At 32.8% G+C, this 17,716-nt stretch overlaps 1 protein-coding gene across 1 annotated transcript in view; it reads right to left on the bottom strand.

Moving 5' to 3' along the window:
- Positions 1–17,243, bottom strand: part of Fife (regulating synaptic membrane exocytosis protein fife) — a 1,049,884-nt gene extending 1,032,641 nt beyond the window's left edge. Inside the window, exon 1 of the mRNA XM_069845197.1 lies at positions 16,017–17,243. The gene's annotated coding sequence lies outside the window, so the exon portion shown is untranslated. The remainder of the gene's footprint in view (positions 1–16,016) is intronic.
- Between the last annotated feature and the right edge of the window lie 473 nt (positions 17,244–17,716).

Genomic DNA, 17,716 nt, shown 5'->3' with positions numbered 1-17,716 from the left:
ACCAGCTATACAAGGTTAACAGAAAGTTAACGATGTAATGCGAATTAAATTTTTAAAATCATTCTTTCCTTCACTACAAACACATTAGCAACAAGCTATCATATACATTCATTTATTCATAAATTCTACACAAGCAACACATTACTAAGAAAAGGCTGTTCAATTAAATTAAATTAAATTTTGATAGTATTAATGAAATTTAGATATCAGTAATGGATAAAATATTGAATAGCACACGAGAGTAAGCAGATTTTATGCGCTTGTGGAAATTATCACCCTCTGCTTCTCACCCCAGAATAGACCCGATATTGAATTCGACAGTTAAATTCAATTCAATTTATTAGTGATTCAGTAATTAATATCATAGGGTTCGTTAACAAATACAAATTACATAGAAACAAACGTATAAATTATAATAAAAGTAATAAAACACTCATTTAGATTATAAAATAAGTGTATGTTAACCTTTATTGAAAATTGTTGATGTTCTTTTGATGATGTTCAGGTAAAGGGGATTAAATCATTTTTTATGCAAATGAAGTTTTGTTCTCCAGGGCAATACCACAAGTGCGAGTACAACAAAAACAAAAGAATACTAGCATTTGATGTGTTCTATTTGTGTAGAAAATTATTTGCAATAAAGGTCCGATATTTAATTCTCATTTAACTCAAAACTCATTTGTGTAACTTCTCTCCCTTTTACCAAACACCATCGACTTTTTAATTTACAGTAATTAAAAACTTCATAATTTTTTCTTGTTTAAAAACTGCCTTACAATGCGCATCATGATTAGATTGAGTAATTATTATATTGTCTTTATTTTAGTAATAAAATTTATTTATTTATTCACTCATTTATTTATTTACTCACTCAATCATTTATTTATTTATTTATTTACTCACGCATTTATTTATTTCTTCACTTATTTATTTACTCACACACCCATTTATTTATTTACTTATTTATTTATTTATTTGACCATTTATTTATTTATTTGCTCACTTCTTTACTTATTTGCTCACTTCTTTACTTATTTGCTCACTTCTTTACTTATTTGCTCACTTCTTTACTTATTTACTCACTTCTTTACTTATTTACTCACTACTTTACTTATTTACTCACTTATTTACTTACTTACTTATTTATTTATTTATTTATTTATTTATTTATTTATTTATTTATTTACTTATTTATTTATTTTGCTAATAATTGTAACATAAAATATAAATAAACAGAAAAACTTTAGCTCGCCCTGAAAGAATAGAACTCGTGCTCAGGGGCGGATACCTGAATTGAAATTAAAAAGTATATAATACAATTTGTCTTATGCCTACTACGCAATAAGAATATATAAATTTAAATTTACAATTTTTCAACTTTTATAAAATCCATACATAACTTTTTTTTATTTATTACTAGAACTATTAGAATTGACAAGATTAGGATATTTAAATATAAATTTGTTATATATCCTTGGACCTAAATTACTATTATGATCAAACACTGTAGCAGTGTTGCATTTTGGTTCAAACAATCTTAAAGACTTCATATCTTTTCTTTCATAACTATGCGAATACAATTCAAAATTATTCAGAACTTTATGTATGAATTTTATTAATACAATATAATAAATTTGTCTTATTTTAAGAACATTAAAGTATGAAAACAATTTTTGAAATGGAAAATCAATAGGTTTATGAAGACATATTTTAATTATTTTTTTATGCAATAAAAGAAGTGAAATAAAATTGGATTTAAATAATCTACCCCATCCTATAATTCCATACATAATTACCGATTGAAATAAAGTTAAGTATATTTTGCGTAATAAACTTATTGACAAGTAATTCCTCAATAAAACAAAATAATATATTATTTTACGTAATTTATTACAAAGGCAATTAATGTGTTAGTTCCATTTTAAATGATTATCAGAAATTATGCCTAAATACTTAACTTCAGAGGACTCCTTAATGATTGGACATTTATACTGTGTAAGGCAACAATGAGAGAGTTATGTAATTTAATACTTAATATAGATGTAGGAGGTTTGTTGCATTTTTCAGATAATGAGAATAGAGTCATTATGGTTTTATTTTCGTTGATAGAAAGATAATTTATGTCAAACCATCTTTTTATTAATTTAAGTCCATTATTTGAACCATTATGTACATCATACCAGGATTTTCCACCAAAAAGTACAACTGTGTCATCTGCATAAGGATAATGAACACCATTGTATTGTTGTAAGACAATTTTTAATAAATTATTAATATATATTAAAAATAAAATAGGGCCCAGAACTGTGCCTTGGGGAAGATCTATATTAATAATTCACTGGAATAACTATCAACTTTCGTTATTTGAATTCTGACGTTGAGATACGATTTTATTAAGTTTAAAGCATTATCTTTGAATCCTAGTAATTTTAATTTCTAAATTAAAATATTATGTTTCACTGTATCAAATGCTTTTCTTATGTCTAGAAAAATACCAATACATTTGTTACCTTGATCAAATTCTCTAACAATTTTTTAGTAACTTGATATATTGCATTATCTTTTTTCGAAAATCAAATTGATTATCACTTAATATATCATGTCAATCAAGATAATTCATTAATCGAACTTTAATATATTTTTTCTAGTAATTTTGAAATACATAAAAGTAATGATATTGGTCTATTGAAACAATAGTTGCATTAGCACACATCTAAAAATGCTTTCAAAAGCGTAAAATATATATATATATATATATATCTTAATAAGTGTTTAGGTAATTTATTCATGACACTTCTCACCATAAAAACTACTGTAGAAGGCTTTTTGCAGACATAATATAAATGCTGTTCTCTGATTCAGATTCTGGTTGATATGTACCTCTATTATCAGGTAGTATATCTCACTTGATATATATAAGAGGAAGAACATTTGTTTGTATGCATCTGAAGTCTGACTAGTGTAATATGTAGCTAGTCGGCAATGTATGCAATGTAGGGGCAGGGCCGTAGAGAGCTGAAATGGACCCCCTGACTAGGATTCTATGGGGTCCCCTTTCAAACGATATATCGAGAACACTCATATATGTAAAGTAGCATAACACTGAACAATGCTTTTATTATAAACATTACAAAAGTGAACAAATACGAGTATTTTACACGACTCTATTCTCTATTCCTTATTTTGAACATAGACACACACACTAAGTCACTAACTTACATTTTATGAGAATATTAGTTTTATGAAATCTACAGTGGAGCTTTTCTTGCCTTTCGACTCGCAAAATAGTCTATTATTTCTTCAAAGTCCAGCACTCGTGCAAGACTGCTTTCCAAAGCTGAGGTACCCAGACTTGATTGTCTCCCTTGCGACATTTTTGAGCGAAATATTTTCTTCGCACGCGCCAACAGGCTAAACGACCTCTTTTCTTCAGAAACAGACTGTTACTGGCAATGTAGTAAATATGCTCAACGCAATGCAGACATTTGGAGTAGACTCGTCAGTTTCTGTTGAGTAAGGACATTCAGGAGTTGAAGAGGTTGTAAGGTATTCTTAAAGTTTGCTGGTTGAATAGTCTTAAGATGATCGATTTCAAATACAATATCCTCTTCAGAAACATTATTTTTAAAGATTTGAGCCCATTTTTTCACTCTTTGCTGCAATTTTTTTTTATCAGTGAGGGTAAGTTTCACAAGAAACTGAACATTTCATTTATTGCAGGAACAGCTTTGTAACGCTCTGTTAAGTTCCCAATGACACTGTCCATGAGCACATAGAAAACGACACGTTTAAAAAGTTACTCTGGAGTGTCATTGTTATATACTTCTTGGGAAGATCTTCTAACTTTTCGTTTCTCAGAAAAATTCTGAGGTACAGCAATGTTTGCTGCCACAAGCATGCACTCCTGCAAAATCGTGTCCCACTTTGTACGCAATGTTTTCCAATTTTGAATCAACGCAGTGGCGGTTCCTCGGGGGAGGGAAGGGAGGAACGTCCTCCTCACATTTTTTTCTTTTGAAAGTAAATACCAAATAAAATGTGTGCCTTGAAATTCGAGGAAGATTCGATAATTTTTAAGTTCACAGCTATAAGAAAAACTCGGTTGATAGAGATTTAAACGACGCGCGCTCATGTGCTATAGAAAACTGTGAGAAAGATGCGAGATTGTCTGTGTAGAGGAAAGGCACTCCATTCCTCCTCTACTGCAGTTAACACACATAGACAACAGCGCACTAGCGGCCAGAGAAAGAAGCAGAGTTTTAAAGCAAGTAAATGAACGGAGAATGAGGAGATCCTCCTCTGAATCGGTCATGGGCGGGAAATAGAAACCGATTGATCGTGCAGCAAGCTAGCTACCGCTGCCATCTAACGATGCTGCATTCAACCGGACTATAACACATCTAGGAGGAGACACAATAAAAAACAGTTTTAACGCAACGCTATGAAAGACACCATGTAAACTTTTTTTAAATTATAAATCAAAAATATTATTCATTGCACTTTATATGGTTTGAAACTTTCGTGGATATTTGAAAGTTAAAGTCGGGTTTATGTAAAACAAAGAGGAAGTAGTTTTACGTAGTTGGCCCCTGAAATTCACTTCTATTCATTGTTTACTAGACAGGGCAACAGCCAAGTTGTCAGTTTTGTACAAATATATTTGAAACTGAAAGTAGGTACTCCAAACTACATCATTTTTAACATAAAAAATTAATCGGCCACCGGCAGCTTTGAACAATAATGATAGTATGACTTTACAAGAACTGACATTCTTCAAAAGCATGTGATACTGAACTTGTAAAATGTACATGTGGCAAACAGACCATGTGGATGGGTGCAGTGTTGTCGCTTTCCTCAGGTTATTTCCCATTTCCATTTCCATTTCCGTAAAACGGTTCCGGTTACGAGTTAGTAGCTAGTCTCTTCCAACACGTGTGATGCTGTAGTGTGCTCGAAAAATGCTACGAGGTTGTGAATTTCCTTCTAATTGTTAATTTGTGCAATTATTCAACAATGAATGGAAGTGAAAACATAATAGCTATATTTTGCACTATTTAGGAAACTCAGTTTACAAGAACAGATTATTGATATAAAGAAGGGAAAGCCAACCCCAACACTACCTGGTCTTATATGTATGCATGTAGGCTAATTTGTAGCATGTTTCATTCAAGAAGGTGTCATTTAGTGCTGTTAACTTCTTTCCTCCTCTTAAGAAATATGCAGGAGCCGCCACTGAATCAACGCCTTAATGTTCTCCATCTCCACGTCTGTTGTCGCCTTTCTAGCCTGCAGAACGGAATTCCAGTGCTCGATTTCAGAGAGATCCTTCATCCGTATTGAAGACATCACAACACAAGTAAATTTGGTAAGATATGTTTCAATACTGTTTATATCCTTTACTTTTGCAGCGATGTTCATATCCTTTACTTTTGTAAGAGCTGTTCTCAACCCTGAAATGTGTGAAGCAATTGGCTTAACACTGTCTATCCTGGCTGGCCATCGCGTTCGTGATATTGAGTGATCTGCTTTCCAGGTAGATGCCATGCCCAATGCAACGATTTCACGGCGATCCGAGTGTGTAAAAATGTCGCACAAATTAAATAATATTTTTACTTTTAATTTTACATCTTAATTAATATGTATATAGATTGCCATCACGTTAAGCGGGCCCCCCTGGAAGCCCCGGGCCCCAGGATACAGCCATGACTTCCATACCCTCTCATCGGGCCTGTGTAGGGGGGGGAACTAGCCACCCTACCCATTATCTCCTGTTCTAGTTGCCTCATAAGTGGTGCCTTCTTGGTATCACTTGTGAGGTTCAGACGTGTCTTCGGACAGTTGACTAAATAACAATGTAAATGATCACGCCAATTCAATTCAGAATCAAGCTAAATACCAAGGAGTTTTAAAGATCTTAAGCTATTAATGTCAATATTTTTAAGGCTGAATAAAATGTTTTTGAGTTTTTTCTTGATTTACAACAAAGCCATTACGCTTGAATCATTAAACCAATTAAAGGATTACTTAATTACTGATCAGTTAATATTTTAAGACGATCAATATTATTGTGTGTTGTAAGAAATGTAGTATTATCTGTATATAATACAATATGGGTTGACTGAACACTCGCGTCGTTCCAGAAATTTTGTATTCAGCGGGATACGAACCAGGTTTTCAGCATATAACTTCTACTGAAATATCATTGGACGAATTATGCGTACTGCATTTTGAGAATATCCCATTGTAAAATACACATGTTTGCGAGCTTTTACAAATTCATTTATATCTAGGCTAACAATAAGTCAAATATTTATGTATTTTTATGCTCGACCATGCCGAAATGTAGTAATTATACACCTGGTAGCAGCCCTTTCATGGACCTCATTAAAGTACACCTATTCATTAAAGTTCAGGTGTTCCACCAATCAGAAAACACCATTGTAGCAATATGAAAGCGCAAGTAACGATTATTCTCGGATATGCAATCGAAAGACAACCAGCGAAACGTCACGGAGGCTGGAAATCCAATACTGTCGCAGAAGGTTATGTTCTGTTACTATAATAATTAGCGTTAATTGTAAATAATATTCAAATAAATTCAATTTCTCATCTCGTATTTCAATGTCTAAATCAATTTCAAGGTTATATCATAGTAGATTATTTTACGACGCTTTATTAACAGCTTAGGTTATTTAGCGTATGAATGAGGTGAAGATGATAATATCGGTGAAATGAATCCGGGGTCCAGCCCCGAAAGTTACCCAGCATTTTCTCATATTGGGTTGAGGGAAAACCCCGGAAAAAACCTCAACCAGGTAACTTGCCCCGACCTGGAATCGAACCCGGGCCACCTGATTTCGCGGCGAGACGCGCCGACCGTTACTCCACAGGTGTGGACAAGGTTATATCAAGATTAATGTTTATTTTACACTCTAGATTATATCAAGGTGAATGACATTTGTTTCTCGGAAAAAAATCAATACTTTCGCGTCTGCGCACATCTCACAATTTAGGAGATATTGCACAAGGTCAGTTCCTCTCCCCAGTCAGATAAGAATAACATGAATACTTATGAATAATTTCGAGTTAGAAATATGGTCGAGCATAAAAAGTCGTATGAAAATTATGAAACGAGCGCAGGCGAGTTTCATAAACATACTCGCGTCTTAATTATTACCATTATAGGCTCGTTGCATAATGTACTATTAATACATTTCAGACTTGGCTATATTTCTAAAGCAAATTCTATTAAATTTTTATTCGCTGAACTGTCAGTACTATATTTTAAGAGTGTCCAATTGTAAAGTACAGCAGTATACCAGCTTCTATAAATTCATGTATACTAATTCGGATATTTATGTAACATTATCAAATATCGAACATATATCCGATTAAAATATACTGAATTAGTTTCCGACGAGCTCTGCATATATTTAAAGAATTACGGTTTATACAATAGTGGTTTTCAGGCAAGCTTCTACAAATTGAATTGTGTTAAACTAAGTCAAATATTTATATAATGTTAGTAAAGTTGGTATAAATATTTCCAAAGAAATTGTAATAGATTGTTATTCGAAAAAAAAAAAAACTGTTGCTGTTCCAAGAACAAACCCGACTGTAAACAATGTTGTTTGTGAGCTTCAATAAATTCAATTGTACAATATCTAGATTGAGCTAATATTTATATAACGTTAGCAATCCTGTGACAAATATTTCGAAAACAAATTCTGTTATTCTACGAGCTTGCATACTACGTAATGCATTATCTATTATACAGATACCCGATTGTAAAACACAGCGCTTTTCAAGATTCTAAACATTTAACTGCACCCACGAAACGTTAAACACGAGTATTGCAGTGTCACCGAACTCTCAACATATAATTGCTTTCTAAAGGGTTCAATAATTTGTGAAAGAGTATCTTTCTCCTGGACCTCTCGCAAATTATGTTGGTACTTAGTAGAATATTATGACCTAAAATTAAAATGTATTCTATCTGACAACATGAAATTCATTGCTTTGGCTAAACAGTTTAAGATTCATGAGATCTAACCTAAAAATTTATTTTGTTTTATCACTGCAATGATTGGTACGAATTCCGAAAACAGAATACCACTTTGAAATATACATCTGTAAAGCATGTCCATTAGCCACGTGCATGTTTCATACCAAACAAGCATACAAGTTATATTTTATTTTATTACACTTACCTGAATATAGTGTTGAATTGAAATCACAACGCGACACAACTGAATTAGACATTGATATCAATATTAATACTGGTATTACTAATTAATTCACGTATGAGCGAATCCAGAAATGCATGTAGAGTGTTAGTTGGGAGGCCGGAGGCAAAAAGAACTTTGGGGAGGCCGAGACGTAGATGGGAAGATAATATTAAAATGCATTTGAGGGAGGTGGGATATGATGGTAGAGACTGGATTAATCTTGCTCAGGATAGGGACCAATGGCGGGCTTATGTGAGGGCGGCTATGAATCTCCGGGTTCCTTAAAAGCCAGTAAGTAAGTAAGTATTACTAATTAATTATTAATTACGTTCAAATATCACAAGATTACAGCATTTAGAAATACTATGGTGAAAATTCTTACAGTTATCATTGATTCAATATGATAAATAAAACTAAATATTACAGTTGTATGAACACACTTATAAAATCATTAAAAATTAGGCTTATTGATTTTTATAAATGTAATCGTATAACTGTTACGGTATATTTAATTTTATTTATTATCATATTCACAAGTTTAGTTATACTTCCATTTCATCAGTTTCCTTTACTGCAAACAAAAATTATTGCTGCCAACATAGCTGTGAGAAAATAACTGCCCGTTGATCTGTTAGTACTCGAAATTCGAAACAAAGTCGGCAAAAGAAAATTCAACCTGACATCTAGGAAGAAATGTCTGATTAACATATTAGTTTTCTATTTATTTAAATCAATTATTACATATTCGATTTTAAAAATGAATTGTTATAAATTTATATATTATTATTATCATTATTATTATTATTATTATTATTATTATTATTTTAACGGGTATTTTAATTACCGTGGCATCTGATATGGTATTTTGAATTTCTAGCGCCATGATTTAAGTACTGTACTAGATAATTCACAAATCAATTACAAAATTGTATTATGAAAATAACAATAGCAACAAACGTTTATATATCTGAAACAGTTCTAAAAAACAGTCTAAATATTTTATACTTGTGTTCAATGTTGAAATTCAGGTAATTACAATAGTTATTCAGAATAAGTTCACTTACAGTAAATTTACTCTTGAAGAATTATTATTTTTTTCTGTTCGGCCGTAAAAAAATTAAATTTTCGGATAAATAATTTCAGGGAAAAAATCGCTATTCAGGCCGGTATGGTATTAATAGACTAATATTAAAACACGTATTCAGAGGAGGAAATTTTCTTTCCCTGGTTAGGAATGAATGGATGAATACGAGTTGGGTCAGAATGAATACATACTTGAAGTATTCAGTACTAGATAGGCCTATGTCCCAGGGTAAAAACGGTACGGTACTAGTTGGGTCTCTTCCGTGCAGATACTTGTGCTTTTATTCATGGATGTTAAGATGCACCTACATAGCCTATTAACCACTTTAAATATGTGAGTCGATTAGAATCACAATTCACATTTATGTATCATGTACTAATTACTGTAAATCTATCGACTGCTATCCGGTATCGATTACGATCGTACAATTTATCAGGTTGGTACTAATTACTGTTAATCTATCGACTGCTATCCGGTATCGATTACTATCGTACAATTTATCAGGTTGGTACTAATTGCTGTGAATCTATCGACTGCTATCCGTATCGATTCCGATCGTACACTTTATCAGGTTGGTACTAATTACTGTGAATCTATGGACTGCTATCCGTATTGATTCCGATCGTACAATTCATCAAGTTGGTACTAATTACTGTGAATCTGTCGACTGCTATCCGGTATCGATTACGATCGTACAATTTATCAGGTTGGTACTAATTACTGTGAATCTATGGACTGCTATCCGGTATCGATTACGATCGTACAACTTATCTGGATGGTACTAATTACTGTGAATCTATAGACTGCTATTCGGTATCGATTACGATCGTACAATTTATTAGGTTGGTACTAATTACTGTGACTCCATCAGCTGCTATCCGGTATCAATTACGATCGTACAATTTATCAGGTTGGTACTAATTACTGTGAATCTATCGACCGCTATCCGGTATCGATTACGATCTTAAAATTTATCAGGTTGGTACTAATTACTGTGAATCTATCGACTTAGTATATCTGGCCCATGTCTAGTTTGGTACTAACTATTCAGATGTATGTGGTCAAGTCGTCCATGTTTGATTTCATTTAATGTGTGTGTGTGTGTTTAATGCCTACCCACTTCACGTTGCGGATTTCATTTAATGTTGAATTTTAAAATTGACCAACATTTTAATCATGCATTTCGGCAATCCTAAGTCTACATAAAATGGGAAGAAAAGTGTTGCATACTATAATACCCAACTAGTACAGCCCTTCTTCCTACCAGGAGCGTAACCAGTACCGTTTACTCCACGATTCGAGACCTAACTATTAAACAATTCTGACCGCGGCACCCAATTAATAAAATTCGGAATGAACACAGGATGCGGAAGTTGGGAAAAAATTGAAAATAAGGAAAATTACCCGGCTCTACTCCCTCCAATTCGAACACTGGACACAGCTTAAAATTTTTACTTGGAAAAAATAGAGTAATATATCGTCGTTGTACCTGCAATAACTCCTATGTGACATATTTATCGATTTTCAGATTTTTGCTCTATTAAAGAACTTAAATAGTGATAAAGCAAATAATAAAATCTCCTATATGTAATTATATTTCTTTGTTTTCGAAAATGTAAGAATTCACAGTCTGTGTACGGCTGCCATAGGAGGAATAATAGTAATATGCGTTACAAGAGCGGTATGTTGAAGTTTTCATGTTCGAGGAAAAGTTTGAAAAAGCGAAACGTAGTTGAGTTTTTTAATTTTCGAGAATTGAAAGAAAACACACCGCTTGTGTATCGTACATTATTTTGTGCGAAGATCGTTTATTACATACCTGAAAGAGGAATTTCTAATTAGTTGCTATGAAATCTCCATCTTGGTTTCTGTTCAATGACGGCAAATTTGCAAAACAAAAATATCTCTCTTCAACATTGTTGCTTTAAAATGTTTTCTGTGTTTACTATACTCCAGCAGGACGTGATACACGTCTGTCTTTTTTTTCCCCCAGTCTATAAATGCGAACTTAAAACAAACGGTAAGGTTATGTAATGATTTAGAGTTTACTTAATTTTTGCAAATATTTAAAAACAATAATTAACAGTGCAATTTAGGTGAAATTGCAGTGGTAAGTTTCCAATTTATAATTATTACTATATTGAACGTCTCTAAAAATAATATGTTAAAAGCCTAAAGCAGTAAAATCAATATGTCACTTAAGCGGTAAGAAGAGGGAAATTGTTGCGTGTGTTAGGTTGGGAATACTGAATGTGGAATTTTAGACTTTCCGCGGATTGGTTTTGTGCGGAAACCAAGCAAATACGCACGATCTCGCACAAATGTGTTTTTCTTCCTGCTGAAAAAGTTTATATTTTGCACATAGGAGTTATTGCAGGAACAACGACGATATATTATGTAATCTATAAGCAACTAAGGTTCTCACTTGTCATTTTTCCTGGGATGTAAACTTCTTCCGACTTTATGGGTGCTATTCATAGACATTTCGCAACACGCGCTACCAGCATACTAAGCTAGCCCCGGCTATCCACTGGTTACTTGTACAGAATTCTAATCATATCCTATCGCTAACACTGGTTTATGAATACGAAAAACGCTGATCATCCACCGGAAACCCGCGTTAAACATGTCTATGAATAGGGCCCTTAAAGTTTAATTTTGTTACAAATATTATATTCGTTTAATTTACTTTGTTGAAGTTTAGTAATGTTCTGTGGAAGCTTTGAAAGGATTGGTACATCTAAGTTCCAAATTTAAAAATAAATCTGATGTCCATCGATACAGAATAAGACGAGCTAATGTGGTGAATCTCATTCATCGGTCTGTTTCGGTGAAGTGCAGACGCGTTCATTTATAATCCCTCTCATTATTCATTTCGTGTTTTTTGACAGTAATTTACTGTTTATAACGTTATTTGTAATTGCTTTAAGTTAGTATTACAGTCCTGAGTACCGGGATGCAAAGATATTGATTTTCTGGAATTTGGTTTGATACAGACGTCAAAATTCGGATTCATTACTGAATAGGACGTCTATAAATAAAGCAAGAAGAAGAAGGTAGTGAATCCAAAACAACCAAAGAACAACAAAATTTGGTCTCAGATCATTTTTATTTGGCATCCGAAGAAAATAATTAATTGACGACAAATGTAAGATCAAAATACTGGAATAAAAATAAAAAACAACTGGTAAACATATATTTATAGCAGAAGTACAACAATATTCATAATACCATACTACTCTTAGCTAATAAGTAAATAGTTTTGTGCGAGATCGTGCGTATTTGCTTGGTTTCCGCACAAAACCAATCGGCGGAAAGTGTAAAATTCCACATTCAGTATTCCCAACCTAACACACATAACAATTTCCCTCTTCTTACCGCTTAAGTGACATATTGATTTTACTGCTTTAGGCTTTTAACATATTATTTTTAGAGACGTTCAATATAGTAATAATTATACATCGGAAACTTACCACTGCAATTTCACCTAAATTGCACTGTTAATTATTGTTTTTAAATATTTGCAAAAATTAAGTAAACTCTACAACTCCACTGAAGTTACTGCATTCGTGATGCAAGTAACATTAAGGAAGCCGTGAAAAAATCAACAAGATTCCAGATGCCGATGTTAATTACTGCAATATGATATATAAATAATATTGTTAAAATATTAAAGTGAAAAAAAGTCATTAATTAACCTTACCGTTTGTTTTAAGTTCGCATTTATAGACTGGGGGGGGGTGGAAGACAGACGTATATCACGGCCTGCTGGAGTATAGTGAACACAGAAAACATTTTAAAGCAACAATGTTGAAGATAGATATTTTTGTTTTGCAAATTTGCCGTCATTGAACAGAAACTAAGATGGAGATTTCATTGCAACTAATTAGAAATTCCTCTTTCAGGTATGTAATAAACGATCTTCGCACAAAATAATGTACGATACACGAGCGGTGTGTTTTCTTTCAATTCTCGGAAATTAAAAAAGCTGAACTAAGTTTCGCTTTTTCAAACTTTTCCTCGAACATAAAAACTACAACATACCGCTCTTGTAACGCATATTACTATTCTGCACGATTGTGTTTTTTGGTGTATTTACAGCTATTGTTGTTAGGCCTTGTAACTTGGAATTTTCACACAGAAACTTGTTGCTAGGGAAACCATTCTTCATAACATAAAAATATACTGAAATAGGCTCATTACAGTGTACTTATTATTATTATTATTATTATTATTATTATTATTATTATTATTATTTAGTTACCATTACATTGCAGTTTTGCGAAGGCTTTGTAATAATATTGCTCTAAATTTTCAATGCTAAATATATTGTATTTTCAGTTTTTAAAATATGATCGTGCAAACAGATGTTGTACAATAATTTACAGGTTTGTGGAGTGCATTACAAAATCTCGAAAACTGACAAACTTGCTGTACTCGTTTTTCAAACTTTTCTTCCATTTTCTAAATGCACTTCCCAACCTTGTGTTCTAATACACTATTGTATACCATTTTAATTAATTTATTTATACGCGCTTTAATATCTTTGGTCATAACGCGAGTATTTTTATTTCTTTTCAGGATCTTTGGGTATAACTTATCAGTAGGCCGTTCTTACTATTGACTTCCTATTTCTAAAGTCGTGTGTTATAGACATCATGTGTTTATACTGTATAAGTGAATTATAATTTTATAAGCATTTAACATTAAATTATTATTGTTCATGAAATAATAATGATAGACAAATAGACTAGATTAAGTAACATAGTTATTTAAAATATTGTAGGCTACTATAAATTTTGAATTTATCATTTGTATAATTTATATACCCGCCACACATTTGATATGTATTGCCCCAACTATCAACTTTTGCTCAAAGAGCCTACTATTTTATAAGCCTACCATTTTATTAAATTTATTTATACGAGCTTTAATATCTTTGGTCATAACGCGAGTATTTTTTTTTTTAGGATCTTTGGGTATATCAGTAGGCCGTTCTTACTATTGATTTCCTATTTCTAATGTGTGTTATAGATGCATTGTGTTTAAGTGAATTATAATTTTATAAGCATTTAATGCTGGGTAACTTTCGGTGCTGGACCCCGGACTCATTTCACCGGCATTATCACCTTCATTTCATTCAGACGCTGAATAACCTAGATGTTGATACAGCGTCGTAAAATAACCCAATAAAATAAAAATATACGCATTTAATAGTTAAATTATTATTGTTAATAAAATAATAAGAATAGACAGACTAGATCAAGTAACATAGTTATTTAAAATATTGTACTATAAATTTTGAATTTATCATTTGTATAATTTATATACCCGCCACACATTTGACATGTATTGTCCCAATTATCAACTTTTGCTCAAAGAGCTTACTATTGTATAGGCCTATCATTTTATTAAATTTATTTATACGCACTTTAATATCTTTGGTCATAACGCGAGTATTTTTATTTCTTTTTAGGATCTTTGGGTATATCAGTAGGCCGTTCTTACTATTGACTTCCTATTTGTAATGTAGTGTGTTATAGATATCTTGTGTTTATATAAGTGAATTATAATTTTATAAGCATTTAACAGTTAAATTATTATTGTTCATAAAATAAAAGAATAGACAAATAGACTAGATTAAGTAACATAGTTAATTAAAATATTGTACTATAAATTTTGAATTTATCATTTGTACATGTAATTTATATACCCGCCACACATTTGATATGTATTGTCCCAATTATCAACTTTTGCTCAAAGAGCCTACTATTGTATAGGCCTACCATTTTATTAAATTCATTTATATATCAGTAGGCCGTTCTTACTATTGACTTCCTATTTGTAATGTAGTGTGTTATAGATATCTTGTGTTTATATAAGTGAATTATAATTTTATAAGCATTTAACAGTTAAATTATTATTGTTCATAAAATAAAAGAATAGACAAATAGACTAGATTAAGTAACATAGTTAATTAAAATATTGTACTATAAATTTTGAATTTATCATTTGTACATGTAATTTATATACCCGCCACACATTTGATATGTATTGTCCCAATTATCAACTTTTGCTCAAAGAGCCTACTATTGTATAGGCCTACCATTTTATTAAATTCATTTATATATCAGTAGGCCGTTCTTACTATTGACTTCCTCTTTGTAATGTAGTGTGTTATAGATATCTTGTGTTTATATAAGTGAATTATAATTTTATAAGCATTTAACAGTTAAATTATTCTTGGTCACAAAATAGTAAGAATAGACAAATAGACTAGATTAAGTAACATAGTTATTTAAAATATTGTAGACTACTATAAATTTTGAATTTATCATTTGTATAATTTATATACCCGCCACACATTTGATATGTATTACCCCAGTTATCAGCTTTTGCTCAAAGGGTTTATGTGAAATAAATAAACACTTCAGATTACTGCAAAAAAGTTTCGTTATGCAATAACAGCTTAAGACGAGAGTTGTTAAAAACAGGGAGATAATCTACAGTAGTACATTGGTCTAAATGTAGAACCTTGAGAAACGAGTTATCTCCCTTTCTCGCAATTCACTTCGGAACGGTCAATATTTTAGAATAGAACGCCAACAAATATGAAATACGCTAACTTCTGAATGACAATATGCTATAGCAATCCACTACACGGCATACACTACAATTAAAACATCATATAAATCAAAATTTACCTTAGATTGTATTGCGAGGAAAATGAACCGCCTGTGCAGAAGTCCAGAGAGCAGTGTAGGGGTGTAGATTCACGTGATCCCTATCATCATTGTAGCCACATTTGGCTGCTGTTGCTCTTCTGTTGGCGTCAGCGAACATGGGCTGGCCACCTGTAGAGCCTCCCCCTCTCTTCCTGTGTCTGTCCGTCCGTCTGCTCTTGGGTAGTAGGGTTGAATCGATCAACTGGACAACTTCTGACAAGACCTCGTCTCTCTCACTCTCCTTATGTTCTCTCTCTGGTCTGTACTATAGCCATCAACAAGCGTGTAACATGCTGAGGAGGGATGTTGGCTGGCAAAATGCCATGTTCTGTTCTGTAGGCGAAGTCAAATCCCTATTAAACCGTTTTATACTTCTCACTCACAAAAAAACTAGAATGATGAATTGAACTGTGGAAGTGATTTTCATAGTCGCAACAGGTATTCGAAATAAAAGCACTTTCAGAATACACTTTATAATGTTTTTAACGGTTCACTAGCGCTGTCAGTTGTTGGAATACACTAATTTTTAAAATGAGTTTCAATTAAAGGTTCATAACGAGTTTTATTTTAAAACATTCACCTCAATATTGTCACAGTCTTTTGTTTTTTAAAGTTCAGTAACTTTCCACGTAGTCAATTGTTTTTTAATTTATTTAATCACTGTTTATATATAAGTGAGATGTCATTAGAAATTAGGCTTTCAGACTTGTTTTTCCTATGAATCTACAGTAAAAAGATGTCTGACATAATATTCTTAAACAGAAATCGTAAATTTTCTACATAATTTTCAGCAATCACACACACACGGCACAGAATATACTGAATGCAGCAATCAAAGCACGCCGTCGTCTTACATGGTAAGAATTGCGTTAGACGAATTTCAGTGCTATACAATCTAAATATCTGTAATTATACTTGGAGATCAGGGATTGGTATAAAGTTACGTCGTCACAATCACAGAAATTGAAGTAATAATATTCCTCCATTATGAATTACTGTCAATCGTTATGCGTTGCTCTTTTTTTTTTTTCTGGATTAATATGCCATTTCTGATTGGTGTTCTGTAATAAAACGTAGGGCAGAGTGTAGACAGGTGATGGGGGTAGTCTGACGCACTACACATGGGTGACTTGCAGTAAAAATCACCATCGTCCACGAGAGTGTGGTAACCCCGATGTCTCACACAGCCCTCTACAGATGCACTGAGTAGGACCCCTAGACCATCCATCCAGGACGACGACCAGCAGCAGCAGGTGGAAGAGGGAGAGGGAAAGGGAGAGGTAGCGGGAGAGAGAGAGAGATGACGGGCATGGGGTTGGTTCATTGGTTGGTTGCGCAACCAGGGCTGGCTGGAGCTCTCTCCGTCTCGGGCATGAGCTCGCACCAGTCAGTGTCGATCGGAAAGGGAGCGATAAAGACAGAGAAGAGAGAGGGACTTCTGTAGTGAGAAAGAAAACATGAGATAAACAGTCAGATGGGTGGAAGAGAGAAAGAGAGGGAATCCGCTTTCAATAATGCAACAAGGAACTAAAACTCTGAAACGTGGGCTTTTAAAGATGTATACAAAATAAAATGCAGAGTGGCTCAAAGTTATGGGGGGGAGACGGGTGAAATTTTGGTAATTTTCAGTCAAAAATTGCGTTTCGTTTTCTTGTGAAAAATGAATCAGCAATCTCTCA

The sequence above is a fragment of the Periplaneta americana genome, chromosome 14 (genome assembly GCF_040183065.1).
Source record: "Periplaneta americana isolate PAMFEO1 chromosome 14, P.americana_PAMFEO1_priV1, whole genome shotgun sequence".
In the NCBI taxonomy this organism is placed as follows: Eukaryota; Metazoa; Arthropoda; class Insecta; order Blattodea; family Blattidae; genus Periplaneta; species Periplaneta americana.
Note: the sequence above shows the minus strand (reverse complement) of the source record. Positions and strands in the feature narration are given on the sequence as shown.